This window comes from Octopus sinensis, linkage group LG4 (genome assembly GCF_006345805.1).
Source record: "Octopus sinensis linkage group LG4, ASM634580v1, whole genome shotgun sequence".
Lineage (NCBI taxonomy): Eukaryota > Metazoa > Mollusca > Cephalopoda > Octopoda > Octopodidae > Octopus > Octopus sinensis.
This window is the reverse complement of record NC_043000.1, coordinates 134,211,513-134,227,821: the sequence shown is the minus strand read 5'-3', so window position 1 is coordinate 134,227,821 and position 16,309 is coordinate 134,211,513. Positions and strand designations below refer to the sequence as shown.

Genomic DNA, 16,309 nt, shown 5'->3' with positions numbered 1-16,309 from the left:
TTATATATCTATGACTTCATTTCCTAATGTATACTTCCTCTTTATGTGGGCAAAATGTGATTTGTAAGAAATTTGGCTGTTATAATCTGTCTGATCCAGTGACCATAGAATTTCCATATTGGTTTGTCTTAGATTGTTACATACATACATACACGTATTTGTAATATTCAGTGATTCTCTCAACTCTGCTTCAGAGCTATGCTAAAATAGGTTCCATTGAGGAGGTCTAATAAGAGTGAAACATACCCTTAGGTTGTTTCTCATGCTTGCTTAAATGATTAAAATAATATTAGTCACTGAGCTAAGGTCTTTTCCTCATTTAAATATTTCTAATTAGATTTTCATGCTCACTACATTATATATGTTAATTCTAAGCTTAATTTTCATAGAATGGTCTCTGAATAATTAACCTCAAGGATTTACTATTTGTATCACACACACAAGCATTTTTATGTCTGCATATATTTATGTTTAATGGTAATGAAATGTGACTTAGGGAAAACTGTGTTAGATATTTTATTTTATTATTTTTTTATAGCAATATTGCTTAATCGTTGAACGCTGCTATGCAACGTTGATTTCAGTTCCACATCGTGAGCCATCCTTTTCACGAAATATTTATCTGTCTATCTATCTATCTCTGTCTTATTATATTATAGTCTAGAAATTTTCTTAATATCAATTTTTATAAGCATTCTTTTGTCATTTTATCACGTTCGTTAGGATTGGCAACATTATGATGCGCGCGAGTGCTCGAGAGACACGGGGGCGTAGATGAGTCTTTATACAAACACAAACTAGTGACATTGACATCTATATATAATTATTGCGGGAAAATAAATGATTTTCCTGCAATAAAATGAATGCTGGGAGATAAACATAAAGCTATTAAGCAAGTTGAGTCCGGGACGTGAATTCGATACCCACTTTGTGCCAATTCCCTTTATGTCGTTAATATTTTGGGGAAAATTAAGCTTAGTATTCCCATTTTTTCTCTTCCTCTAAAATCATAGGCATTATGCCTGCGTAAGAAATATTTTGTTTTCCCTCTTGTATGGTTTACTAATTGGAATGATTACGAAGACACCATGGTATTCAAGTTTTCTGTAGTTCTTCATACCTTTCGTATTAAAAACCGGCAATCTTTCGTCTCTAGTAGACCTTTCCGTCGATTTCCGTAAAAATTTTTTTTTTTTTACATATGGGCTTGCGGGAACTTTTGAAGTAATGAGAGCGAAAGAGACTAAGAGAAAGCGATTGTATGACGAGGGAAGTTCTTTTGAAGTTACCGTCCAGGGGGAAGCATTGATGTACGTGTGTGTGTGTGTGTTTGATGGGGTGTGGGAGACAGACAGTATGTTGTGTAAGTGAAGTGCTTCTGTTAGTGTGTGTGAAGAGACAGAGTAATGTGTGAAAGAAAGAGATAACTGAAATTTTTTACTCGGTGTATGTGTATGTATGTATATTACTTCAAAAGTTCCCGCAAGCCCATATGTAAAAAAAAAAAAATCTTTTTACGGAAATCGACGGAAAGGTCTACTAGAGACGAAAGATCGCCTAAAAACCTAGGCGGCGAAAGTAAAGGTGGTTAGGGTTTTTGTTACGCTGAAAACGGGTGGTGTACGTATTCTTTACCTCCGCCACCTAGCCCCCCCCCCCCCGCGTCACTAATTTCACTGGCGTAATACCTTGTGTACTTTTGAGAACGGCCTAAGTTCAGTGTAGTGACCGTAATATTTACGTGTTTTTATCCGAACACTTAATTGCTTTTGACTTGTCACACTCGTATTTTGTTGATTATAGTCTATGAAATTAATTAGTATGAAGGAAAATTCAACAATAGCAGAATAAACATTTGTTTCTTACATAGATAGAATACCTCAAATTGTTTTGAGGCCGGATGGTGGCGTGGTGGTGTAGAGAGATAAGTAATTGTGATGTTTGCTTGTGCAGGCTTTAGTTACAAAAATAAGTGAAAGATTCTAACTAAACATCCAAAGTAAGATGCCTCTGTTGATTTGTTGTAGTATAGCCCCAGGTCAGCTCTTGTCGAGTAGATTTATATACATTATCCAAGTTGTCCTTTTTTTTAAGACAGTAGGGTGTCTTTTAGGGGAATTTGGCTCTTATTTCTAGGAAATCGAGTGACCACGTGGAGGTTCCAAGAATTCGCTATATCACAGCGACTTCCTAAACCTAAGCAGTGATCTCTAAGAATAAGTTCAAAGACCCAAGGTTTAGCGGAAAATGGGATGAAAGTATTATACATAGATGTTTTGGAGAAATGAAATATATATACTTAGGGAAACGAAACCGGAGCACAATAAGGAAATATTAAGGCATCTAAAATTACTGAAACTGTCTGTCGGAGAAAGTATGTCTTGAATGACGATCGCAGTTAATAGAATTTTATTTTACTTAGGAGTCGAGTTTTTTTCTTTTCCTATTAAAATAATTTTTCCATCTCAAAATTAGTCATTTTATAAAAAAGAAAAAGAAAGTAAACGCATGAACAGAAAAACGCACGCATTTTTCGTAAAATGCTGCACAGCAGAGGTTGTCCTGCTGCCATCTAACATCCCTGGGCATCTGTTCTGTATTAGACTCGCCCGGGCTAGTTCATTATCCCAATCCTTATTACCTCTCTTGTAAACACCCACCCTAACATCATGCATGCTTCGCTTCTGTTTGACAAGCCTCATACACACAGGCACCACAGACAAACTAGGTACATTTTACAAACCAAAGGAAAACTATTATTAATCGCAATTTAGTTTGTTTTTGTGTTCATTTCATTTTTTTAAAACATTTATCGCGGGATATATACTATATATTTATATACACACATTCGTTGTTTTTACGTACGATTGTTTTTTATTATTCCTTGGGATGGAAGCGAGCACTTCTTCAAAAGGTATGTATACATCTTCAATCAACAACTACTGATTTTAATTATTCTTTCACCATTTTAATTAAACTCATTGTAACAATACAAACTTTTTTCTGATTTCTACATATTGTATATTTTTACTACTGCCTGTCATATTTCTATAGATTATATTGTTGCCTTCTCTCTCTCTCTCTTTCACGATTAGTAGTCGTAGCTCGGGGGGAACTGTAACAGCGGAAACATACACACACACAAAGAGTTCCTCTGTTAATTAATGTTTTCCTATGAAATTTCTGTAGCAAGTAATAAATAACTGCTTTTTTTTTTCTTTTTCAAATCTATTTTACTTGCTAGATTATTTCACAATATTTAAGATTGATGGCTCACATTTCCGAAGATCTAAATTAAATTATCGTGTAGTCATCTCTATAAGCTCGATGAAAGAAAATAGATAAAAATATTAATTAAAAAAAAAAACCCTCGAAAGAATTATCAGTAGTCCTTTATAAAAATTTGCCGAGTTACATTTTTTTTCTTCTTCTCCAGAAATCGTCTCATAAGCGTATTTCACCCCTTGATTTACAAGCAGTACCCGATTCTACATTATAAATGTCGGTGATATTTAGCAATAGCCCGACATTAACGATGATTGATTTCTGTTTTATATATATATATATATATATATATATACACTCAATATCTTTACGCCCTGTTTGTGATAGCGTGGCATGTCACTTATCTTTCTTCTCATGTGTTGAGAATGTTTACGTCTGTTCTCATTACGATCTCGCTTCATGCCTCTCTCTTCGGACTTATAATATATTACCTTTTGGTAACCTTACGTTAGTACCAGTATTTTAGTAGTTATTCTAATTGGATTCAGTTTTTTTTTTTTACGAAACTATTTTCAAAAGAAATACACAACATATAAGGGTTGAGTAAAGCTATATCTAATAACTGGATTTTATCTAATTGGATTTTATTTCATAGTTTTAACGACATACATCAATTACTCTACATCAATTACCCGTTTCTCTCTCTCCCTTTCTCTTTCTGTTTTGTATGTTTAAGGAGGATGTTTCGATATGCTTTAAGGGAGCACGCATCCCTTTTTTCATTCTCTCCTCTTTCACATATCATCCTCTTAGCCCTCTTATCTTGAATTCTTTGCTGATGTTCAGCCACAAATATAACTGAATCGAGGAAGTTCTAATGATAGCATAAAAGCAAAAACAGTCTTGTTACATAGAATGCATGCAGCAAAATGGTGCCTAGATTTTAATTCTTAGACTCCCAGTTTTCTAACACGCTCTTTCTACACACAAAACATAAATTTACACATACTTTTTGTTTCTTATATTGAGTGTTCATTAAGTTTCTAGTTTTTGTTTCATGTCTAATTTTACATACTTTTCGTATTACTTTGCTATTAATTTTTTCTTTGCAAAGGCACAAAATGTACAGTTACCAGGGATTTCTTAGCTCTGATATTCTTGCTTTCCAAAGCGCATTTGTAACACATGATGATATATATTCGTATCCAAATATTCCCATGTAAATATTGCTGTCATGATCCTTTGACAAGTGCTCTTAACCTATTTCCCGTGATGTTTTGTGTGTGCGTGTGTCAATACTAGACAGTCCCAGCTTGCACTGGCCAAATCCATTTTGTTGACACGAAGTGTTCGGTAATGAAATTAACACGACTTCACTTTAGGAAGTACTGATCAGGTTTAAAGAAGTAATGGTTTCTTACATTTAGAAGTCTTACTCGGTGTAATTAAAACTATATATATATATATATATATATATATATATATATATATATATAATAAACTATATATAAATATATAAGGGGGGTATTTGGGGGAGGGACGGGCGGAAGTTTTAGCATATAAATAAACTATATATAAATATATGTATATATACTATATATAAATATATGTATATATGCTATATATAAATAAATTATATATAAATATATGTATATAAATATACTATATATAAACATAAACTACATATATATTTAAACTATATATAAGCTACACACACACACACTCACAAATAAAGGTACAAAGTTTGCGACTAACTTTCCTTTTCTTTACATCACTATTTTCAACTATTCTGTTTAACCATTGATTGGATTTATTTTACTGTAAATATCAACCGTGCATCTAAAATTAGCGGTACTCCAGTATTTTTTCTTTAAACAGAATTTCAATAATCAATTGAAAAAGCCAAGCAAGAAAGGTGCTCGCATGCAAGCATGCACATGTAACAAGCATTCTTCGTTTGTCTCGTTATTACTTTAATAGCAGCATTATTCTATATACAGGGCCAACTTCTTCTCTGTCTCCCTTCCTCCCTACCTGACTTGTTTGGGAATTGTCTGCCTATTTCTCACTAAGGGTTGCATCTGCTACTAAACTGAAAAGGGAATATCATATAAAACAGGTGACACACAAAGAGTCGGTTTCATTTTTTACCCCATCATACTACACACTAACTACCCCCACACTTTTTTTCTCTTATATTTCTCTTCTGCTTTTCATTCCTCCCTACTTTCTCTTTTACCTTCTCTCTCTTCCTTTTTCTGTCTTTGAGCCCTCTTACAGTGTGATGTGTATGTTGCTAGCCATTTTAGTTTTGTACAAGCTTTCCTCTAAACCAATTACTTTAACTGACAAAATAACTTTCTCAGGAATGCCATTTCATTAATCCAACTTCTCACTGATCCTGGGAACTGCTTACAGCCATTCTACTGCCTTAGAACATAAATGGTTTTGGGTTTATTTAGTTATTTATTTTTAATTGCCTAAACCCTAAAAGATGTTGGTGAATTCTCTTTGATGTTGCAAAATAAGTAACCAGGTACTAACTACTATTTTGTTAGTATGAAAATTCAGTTCCTCATATATTAAAGTACATTAATAATTTCCTTTAGATATTGCATTAATATTTAGTTCTAAAAGTATATTAATTTGCACCAAGTTTATTTTAACATTAATGCTGAATTTTAGTCAAATATTCAGTAATCAACTGAAAGAAAAAACAAAAAACAAAAAAAACCCCAGACATGAAAGGGGTTTCATGTTTGCACAGAAGCCTTCTTAGTTTCCCTTCCCATCTCTTCTGTAGCATCAGTAAATTGAATAATTTTAAAAAAATACTGCAGGAGTGGCTGCGTGACAAGTAGCTTGCTTACCAACCACATGGTTCCGGGTTCAGTCTCACTGTGTATCTTTTACTATAGCCTTAGATTGGGATAATGAACTAGCCCCGGCAAATCTAATACATGGATTGGATCGCTTGATGGAAGCTGGCCAGCAGGGGAGCTACCCATGTCCCAATTGTCTACTTTTGCATGGTTTCTACGACCAAATGTCCTTTCTAATGCCAACCACACCACAGAGTATACTGGGTGCTTTTACGTGGCACCAGCACAAACTTACAGTAATAATAATAATTTTTTTAATGATTAAGTAATGAGTTTTAGGCAAGTATCGGTAACTGGTAGATAGAAACTGAAAGAAGCCTGCCATATATATGTGTGTGCGTGTTTGGTGGGCCACCCTTCCCACATCGCTTGACAACTGATGTCGGTGTCCTGGAGTTGAATTTGACTAAAGGCGGTGCTCAAGCATGGCTGCAGTCAAATGACTGAAATGGATAAAATCATATGAAAACAGTTTTGAAACAGGATTTATTCACATACCATAACAAAAATTTATGTTTTGCCCACATATTGTGAAGAGTGTTAAAAATTATCTTATCTATGCCATAAGTTTACTTAGGAGGTCATATAGTCAAGATGTTTTAATCCTGAATTGAATTTTTTAAGTGTTTTATAACCTTGCTTCTTAATAGTCATGGAGGTTACTTTGATAAGTGATAATACTGCTCAAGCACAGCAGGTCACCCTACAATCCAAGGTAGAGCACAGCAGATCGTCCTACAATCCAAGGTGCTTTTGAATGAGCTAAATCAACTTCTATAAAATTTCAACTCAAATAGCTACAGAATATCGAACTCACATTTTTTACCAACCTAGCAAATTTTTACTTTTATAAAGTATTCAGTTTCATCATCATCAAAAGTGGATGTTAAACGATGATGATGATGATGAAACTGAATACTTTATAAAAGTAAAAATTTGCTAGGTTGGTAAAAAATGTGAGTTCGATATTCTGTAGCTATTTGAGTTGAAATTTTATAGAAGTTGATTTAGCCCATTCAAAAGCACCTTGGATTGTAGGACGATCTGCTGTGCTCTACCTTGGATTGTAGGGTGACCTGCTGTGCTTGAGGAGACCTATTGAGTCAAGTACATCAACATCAAAATAAATATCAAATAGAAATTGTAGTTGTGATACCTGTGCCGGTGGCACATAAAAAGCACCATCCGAGCGTGGCCTATGCCAGCGCTGCCTTGACTGGCTACAGTGCTGGTGGCATGTAAAAAGCACCAACTGATTGTAGCTGTTGCACCAACTGATCGTAGCTGTGGCACGGAGTGGCTGGTGTTAGGAAGGGTATCCAGCTGTAGAAACACTGCCAGATCAGACTGGAGCCTGGTGCAGCCTCCTGGCCTCCCAGACCCCAGTCGAACCGTCCAACCCATGCTAGCATGGAAAATGGACGTTAAACAATGATGATGATGAAACATTTTTTGTTTTGTTTTTTTGATAAAGTGTATGTATGTATCAGTTGCTAATGACAAAAATGTTATTTCAATATACCGCTATTTTGCAGTTCCTAGTAACGAAGTTTACATTCATTTGTAATGACTGTTAATGAAAATGAAATGCTTACCATTTCCTATAAATAGCTGTTTATTTTAGAGGACTCTGTTATATTAGGTTTAATAATGTAAATTGTAACTAAGCAGTATATAAAGTTATTGGCTCATCATGGGTGTGCTAATTTAATTTATTTCTGCAAGATTATTCTGTGGACAAGAATCCTAACTATTTAATCATTATAATCTTCAACATTCTAAGTAGAATTGCATTTGAATATTTCTGTAATTATACCAGTCTTTTATGACTTGTATGTTATGTACCGAGAAAGTGTGCAGGAAATAATTTTCTCGATTAATTTAGTCATTAACACAAAGAACAAAATAATTTATGGCAAATGAGCAGCAATGATTTTTCTTACGTAGCAATAACATTTTCTTAAATATGATTTACAAGGGAGAAAAATGAGTTTGTGATGAAGCTCAGCCAATTATTCAATGTTTTTCTTCCATGGAAGTATCATATAGACAAGGAGTTGTTTGAAGCAGGATGTTGCTCAAGCATTTTTATTCCAGAGTTCAAAAATGCAGAGTGACCAGTCACAATATTGGCAAGGAATGTTGACATCATCACTTTTGTGCAAGTGGTGACATCAATATTCATGTTTATATGGCAAGCTAGAACTCATTAAGTCAACAGATAGGAGTCCTACTAGTTGAATGGTGACTGTTGATTGAGTGCTGGGCTTTGTTTTAGCAAAGCTCTTTAACTCTGCCCAGGCTCATCTGTAAATGTTTACAAAATAGATATAGATTTTTACTACTTGAAATTTGGATGTAGAATAATTGAGGAGTGTTTCATTAGCTTGTACTTCTGAGCTTCAACCAATACCCTGTGAGTGAATTGGGTAGATGGAAACTGTATAGAAGCCCATTGTGTGTGTATGTGTTTGTGTCTGTTTGTCCCCACACAAACATACTTTTAAACAGCCAATATTCATTTATGTACTTGTAACTTAACAGTTCAGCAAAAAAGACTGATAGAATAAGTACCAGACTTTAAAAAATAAAAAAAAAATACTGTGGTTGATTTGTTCCATTAAAACCTTTCTTCAAGGCAGTGTCCCAGTATGGCTGCAGTCCAATGATTGAAACGAGTAAAAGATAAAAGAATATTGTTGCCAATTTATCAAAAGTATATTTATTTAAAACAAAATTACTCTTTGCGTGTTTGTTCTCTGATCTTTCCAAGTTGTTACTTTCATTTCTTAAAAAAAACTTTTTCAAAAAATAAATAAAAATAAGTGACTGAAAAAAAACACAAAAAAACCCAGTTATAATTAAAAAAGATATTTCAGGAAATCATTTTATATAATGCTGGAGATGTATTTGGTGCCAATTTTGATATGCACCTTGAAAGACAACAATGTTGATTTAAATTGTGGAATTAGCAACTTGAATGAGCAGCTTGCTAATCTAAGGAGCTGGCAAGTTGACAAGATAAATTGTGGAACAATGAACAATATGGTGTGGGCTTGGAAAGCCACCTTTGTTACATTTCTTCTGAAACTTATCTAACTTCACTTGCACTATATAACAAAAACAAGGTACTTGTTTTTACAGACAGGTTTTCTTTTTCTTTAAAGTATTATTATTATTATTATTTTAATCCATTAGGCTCGGCTCTTCCAGTATGTTCTATTGTTGAGTTAGTTGTCAGATAAACTTCAAACACTAAAAATCAGCTTTTAGTTTTTATTTTGTTTTATTAGTTCTTGCTTCCTTTTTAATTACTAGTTTTTAAAAAATAAATAAAAGTATTTGGTTTTCTTGTGCAAAAATTAAAATATTTGCTTGTAGATTCTCTGAAAATGATAGTTTTATTTCACTCAATAAAACTGAGAAAATTTTTTGAGGCAGACCCATACAAGCATGGAAAAGTTGGTAGTGCCCCAGCATGGCCGCGGCCTTCGGGCTAAAACATTTTAAAGGATTTAAATGATGGTGGATTTGGGTGGTATTGGTTAAAAAGGATGAGAAAGACAAATTTTGGAAATCATTCTTTTTTTTTTTTTTTTTTCTCTTTTTGTAAGGATATAATGAATAAACTAAACTAGAGATGATTTACAAATTGTATTTAATGAAATAATATTGCTACAACATTATCATCATTTAACATCCACATTTTCATGCTGGCATGGACTTGATGGTTTGATGGGAGCTGGCCAGCAAGGGAGCTACCCATGTCCCAATTGTCTATTTTGGCATGGTTTCTATGACCAGATGCCCTTTCTAATGCCAACCACACCACAGAGTATACTGGGTGCTTTTACATGGCATCAGCACAAACTTGCAGTAGTTATAATTTTTTTAAGGATTAAGTAATGAGTTTTAGGCAAGTAGAGGAAGCTGGCTTTAGTAACATGATGTAATACCTTCTGTGCTGTTAAGTTTTCTGTACTTGTAGCTGTAGCCATCTCACATATGTAACTTAGACTTGGGAAGATATGAATGCCACAGTTCCCTTTTCTTAAATGTATCTGAGGATTGTTACTAGTGCAGCGAATTATCTAGCAGTTATCCTAAATTTTAGCTTGCTTTTTTTCAAAATTTATTTTTTAAGATTACTAGCCTCTTTGAAATTTCTATTTGCAATTTAATGGTTTAAATCAGTGGTTCTTGAACAGGGCACCACAGATATTAAAAAAAATATAATTTAAGGGTTTAGGAAGTATGAATATTTAAGTGTCTTGAAAAATATGCTTTTCATAAAGTTTTTCATACACACGAAGTGCACCAGTAAAATGTTAACTTCCAATATAAAAAACACCAGTAATTTTGTCCCTCCACTTTCATATCCAGTATGCTATAGATTTAGAAAGATTAAGAATCACTGGTTTAAATTATTGATCTTTCCTTCTGTCCTAGGTTTAGTTCAGTGAAGGTGCATTGTGTCCTTGAGCAAAGTAGTTCATTTCACATTCAGTTTGCTCAGCTGAAAATGAGTGCCAGCCTAGTGTTGACAAAGCATTCTCTCTGCTCATTCTGGATGTGTTGTTGGGTCAAAGGACGGGAGAGCCACAAGGGTACCTGTGTCTAATTGGGGCTACATAGGTAGCTAAAACAATTACTAAACACATGATGCATTGTTACCAAACTTTACTCATTTGTGAGTGATGACTGGTTCTTTATGTAAACCTAGTTCTTGTTTCCATATTCTTAAACTATGAAGAGCTGCTAAGATTATTGTTTAATAATGTGAATAAAGGAGAGTGGATCCAATCTTCATTTCCTAATATTTGAATTCATTATAGTTTTTATTTTCCAATTTTATTTAGAATTATGGGAAAATCACAATATTGGTGGATGATCTCTTTAATTTTGTTGTGCAAATATTTTGGAGCAATAAACTCTTTATTGATTAATGCAGTGTGAAAGTTGAAAACCTTGGCCTAGAAATTGATTGCTGTTTGATTTTAAAAAAGTAAATGTAATGTACACTGAGTGTTTTCAGGTCTTACATACTTTTATAAGCCAATTAAGTGGTCATTCAGCCTACTAGAAACAGCAGCCTATTTTTGAAACTACCCCTTACTGTAAGATAATCTAAAAGTACAGAATGAATGAAAAAAAGACATGTTTATAGCTGGAATACTGTTGATCATAGATTAGTTTGATCAGGCCTTGCCTAGGGCTTAACAACAATAACAATGTGGTCTTATGATAGGTTATAAGTAAAAAAAGTGCATCATCATCATCATCATAAAGGACAAAAAAAAATTTCTGTAAAGGTAATGTTCAAATTTATCCCGAGTTATTAAATATTGTGTTCTATAAACTTGTAATGGCTAGTTTTAGATTTATTACCTTGTGTGTATTTTAAAAAAAAAAATGATTACCCCCCCCCCCATTTTTTTTTCTTTTTAAGTTATAGAAGTATTCAGTATTCATTTCTTGAAGAGTAGGGGTTGGCAGAATCTGTTGAACACCCAGACCTTTCTTGTCATGAGTTCATATTCTATCTAGGTTTATTATTATACTAAGGCGGTGAACTGGTAGAATCGTTAGCACGCTGGACGAAATGCTTAACAGTACTTCACCAGTTACTACGTTCTGAGTTCAAATTCCGCGGAGGTCAACTCTGCCTTTTGGGGTCGATAGATTAAGTACCGGTGAAACACTGGGGTTGATGTAATCAACTAGTCCTCTCCCCCCCAAATTGCAGGTCTTGTGCCTATAGTAGAAAGGATTATTATTATTATTATTATTCTCATCATCATCCATCTTCAATTAAAAAACAACACCAATAACATACTCAATTTTGATTCAGTCAGCAAATAGTCGTCTTCTCTATAAATTAGATTCTAACTAAATTGACTTTGCTTTCTCTATTAGTTAACTCTTTAACAGTTTACAACTTGATTGATGTAGAATATAAAAAAAAAGAAAAAAAAAGAAAGAAAAATTTTGTGAAAGCTTTCAGATTATTTAAATGTTCAGATTTCTTTAAAATATTCCATTAAAAAAAATTTGTTCCAGTTATGTAAATGGTGTAATAGCAGCTTCTAAGGTTGTTATTATTTTTATTTTTTAATGCATGGCATCATCTTACAAAAAAAAAAAAAGTTGGAATATTAACCTTTTAGAACTTTCACTTAGCTGTTCTAAGATTGATGTTAGTTGAGCCACATCAATCTCACCAGTATGTAATGACCTGGAAAGGTCATGGGCATGACCCTTCTTCCCCAACTTATTAGAAATAACTGTTCACTTGTTATGATTGATAGTTTTTTTTTTTTTTTTTTTAAGACTGTCTGTTGTTAAGTAGTTAACTTCAGGTGGAAGATTTATAATGACAACTGGCATATCCCGAAGGAAAGAATTGTTGGCTTTGAAAACAATGAAGTCTGTTTGACTGATGGCCTTGAGTTAACTTTGGTTTAAATTATTCAGCTTATCTACTAAGGTCATACTGATCTGAATGTATACTGAATAATTATCTACATGGTTAGTCAGAAGATTCTACTACTAAAATAAATAAATAAATAGATTATATATATATGCATATCTGAGTACAGGACATCACCAACGGTGCAAATAACATGAAATACGTAAACAAGAAGAAAAAATAATGGAAAACAGGACAAGTAAATGCAGAGAAAGGACCCTTCATTAGTTGTTGGCTGTCTGTCTACTCCTCATTTTGAGCATTCAACAACAATATGAGTCTTCAAAGACAGTTTCTCCCATAAATTCTAAAATACAATTTAGGATTTATAGCGAGTCAAAGTTAAGAACAAAAAAAATGTCAGTGGAGACATGGAAGGAAACCGAACAAAAACGAACACGGAGGGTCATATATATATATATATATATATATATATATATATAAATAAAATAATAATAATTTGAGGGAATATTATTCCAAACTTACAGGGAAAAATTCAATTTAGAAATACTAAATCAAATTTCACAAAATATAATATATATATAAATTAGAAAATAAACACCTTTTATCAATTCAAAATGAAAAATTAAATTACACCATCTAGAAAATCACATATAGAAAGATTAAATATAAGATAAAAAATATACCGATGATTAAGTAAATTGCAAAATAACAAATAAAACGTATATATTTGGTAGAATAACAAAAAAAAAAAAAATATATATATATATATATATATATATATATATATATATATATATATACACATACATACATACAAATAGTAATTGTCCAGTCCATGCCCGCATAGAAAACAGATGTTGAACAATAATGAGTATTGTAATCTTTAAATGAAAAGGTCCAGCATGCTTTAATGCTCTCTAGCAAACTTTTATTTACTATTCCAATAATTTTTGCAAAATATATTTAAAGCAAATTAAGACCTCACAGATCTCCTTAGATTAACAATAACATCACACTGTTGTTATTGAATTATGTATAATTACGATAATTTACGTCTCTGACCTAGCTTCATTTAAATTGTTCATTAGCTTATTGGCTGATTACAGTGAGGTATATCATGTAATGTTTTTCTGTTTTTTATCAGTTTGAGATATTATAAGAGGAAAACAAGCTTTTAGAAAGCTCTTATCTGTGCTGATTTGTTGATTTTTAAGTTTCTCATCTTCACTGTTTGATCATATCTTAAGGAAAATAACTACAATAACCTACTGTATAAAGTAATTCAGATAACTGCTTCATGTATTTTTTTTCTCTTTCTTTTATTTGCTAATAATCACAGTTAAAACAAAACAATTGCCAGCAGATTTTAGTAGCTAGTATGATGACATAGTTGTAAAGGCAAAATCTTCGTTCATATCTAATGTTACATATCTTTGAAGTAGATACTCTCTTTTACTTGTTTCAGTCATTTGACTGTGGCCTTGCTGGAGCACCGCTTTTAGTTGAGCAAGTCGACCACAGGACTTATTCTTTGTAAGCCTAGCACTTATTCTATCGATCTCTTTTGCTGAACCACGAAGTTACGGGGATGTAAACACACCAGCATTGGTTGTCAAGTGATGTTGGGAGGACAAACACACACACACACATACATATATATACATATATACGACGGGCTTCTTTCAGTTTCCGTCTACCAAATCCACTCACAAGGCTTTGGTCGGCCTGAGGCTATAGTAGAAGACACTTGCCCAAGGTGCCATGCAGTGGGACTGAACCTGGAACCATGAGGTTGGTAAGCAAGCTACTTACCACAAAGCTAGGACATGTGTTGCATGCTTGGATAATTGTTCCAAGCAGATTTTAGTAGAGTGAGTTTGTGTCTTTGAGTGAATTTTCTCCAATGATGGAGTCCTCTGTCAGTTAAAACTAAACCACCCAGCGACAAAGATAATTCTATCTTATCTGGCATTCTCTTTCTCTAAAGTATGTTTGACATAATCTTTGTAAATGGCTTGTAGATATTAGTGTCAGCAATATATTCAAAAGGAACATGTAGATAATGTAAAATATATCTATTTGGATGTTGAGAAAACAGCAGACTCCATGGTTACCAGGGAACAATCTGAAAGAATTGGTTTCAAATTGGGAAAATTTGTAAAATTTGTAACACTATTATCTAAATAGTGGTGAATTTAGTTGACAAACATGAGGACCAACCAATTCACCTACATGACCTTCTATCAAAAGTTTAAAGCTGAAAACACTTGAGATAATTGTATTACTGTATGGGAATCTGGGGTGCAGAATTTAATTTATGAGGAGAAGGAATATGTGTGTGTGTGTGTACATGTAATTTTGTCTGCCTATAAGGTTGGGTTGATGAACATAGAATTCAAAACATATTTTGTCTGCAGCCATAAAAGTATTTAACTGTACTGGTTTAACCAAAATTTTAAAATTTGGATGTTTCCAAACTGTTTAATAGTGATGTATTTTAATGTGTCATGCACTTTTTTTTTTGGCTCTATTCAAATTCTAATCAATTTCATCAACATCACCACCATCATCAGGTGTCTGCTTTTTCATCCTAAAATTAATTTTAATTTTAATGAACCTGTTTATAATATTCACATTCAGTGCTGCTTTAATTAGGTTTTATAATGAACTCAATTTTTTGATATCTCCACACACACACTGCTTCCTTTCTACATCATCTTGAAGCAATAAATATTCAACTTTATGCATAAACCCTCCACTCATGTCCCTATCGTTTTTTTTTCTTTTAAAATATTTGATGGCATTTTCTTTTTACTTGGCCAATGTTGTCCTCTCATTTTTTCCTTTCTTTCTGCATATACATTGAGTCTAATCTCTTAGTCATAGTTAGAGCAGACATCGTTATCATCATCATTACTATTATTATTATTATTAGTTTTTCTTCTTCCTTCAATTGTTTCTATATTTTGCTGTCTTCCTGACACCTGGGGCAAAGAAACCTGCTATATACATTGATAGGTCATTAAAATACACACATTAGACTGTTCATTTTCAAAAATCAAATAAAGGTATGTAAAAGAAAATACATAGGTGCAGACATGGCTGTGTGGTAAGAAGCTTACTTCCCAACCACATGCTTCCAGGTTCAGTCCCACTGTGTGGCACCTTGGGCAAGTGCTTCTGCTATAACCTCAGGCCAACCAAAGCCTTGTGAGTGGATGGTAGATGGAAACTAAAAGAAGCCTGTGGTATATGTGTGTGTGTGTCCTGCCATTGCTTGACAACTGATGTTGGCAAAAGACTGACAGAATAAGTAGTAGGCTTACGAAGAATAAGCCCTAGGGTCAATTTCTTTGATTAAACGTTGGTGCAGCAGCATGGCCAAAGTCAAATGACTGAAGCAAGTAAAAGAATATATATATTGCATGGAATTTTATTGTTCTGTCAGTGACAATGCCCATCTCAATATGTGTGAAGTACCAATTATTATTATTATTATTATTATTATTAAAGGAGGCTGGCTGGCAGAATTGTTAGTTCATCAGATAAAATGACTAGTGGAATTTTTATGGGTTTTTAAAAAAAAAACTTTCTGAGTTCAAATACTGCCATAGTCAACTTTGCCTTCCATTCTTTTGGGGTTGATAAAGTGCCAGTTAAATATTGGGGGAAGCCGTTGATGTAATTGACTAGACCCCCTCCCCTCAAATTTCAGGCCTTGTACCTATAGTAGAAAGAATTATTATTCAGGTAGTGCATCTACAGAATT

At 33.3% G+C, this 16,309-nt stretch overlaps 1 protein-coding gene across 22 annotated transcripts in view; it reads left to right on the top strand.

Moving 5' to 3' along the window:
* Positions 1-16,309, top strand: part of LOC115211100 (rap guanine nucleotide exchange factor 6) — a 508,151-nt gene that overhangs the window by 356,450 nt on the left and 135,392 nt on the right. Inside the window, exon 1 of one of the 22 annotated variants that reach the window (XM_029779999.2) lies at positions 2,651-2,914. The exons of the other annotated variants lie outside the window; for them this stretch is intronic. The gene's annotated coding sequence lies outside the window, so the exon portion shown is untranslated. Of the gene's footprint in view, positions 1-2,650; positions 2,915-16,309 lie in introns of those variants that run through there. 22 annotated transcript variants of the gene reach the window in all.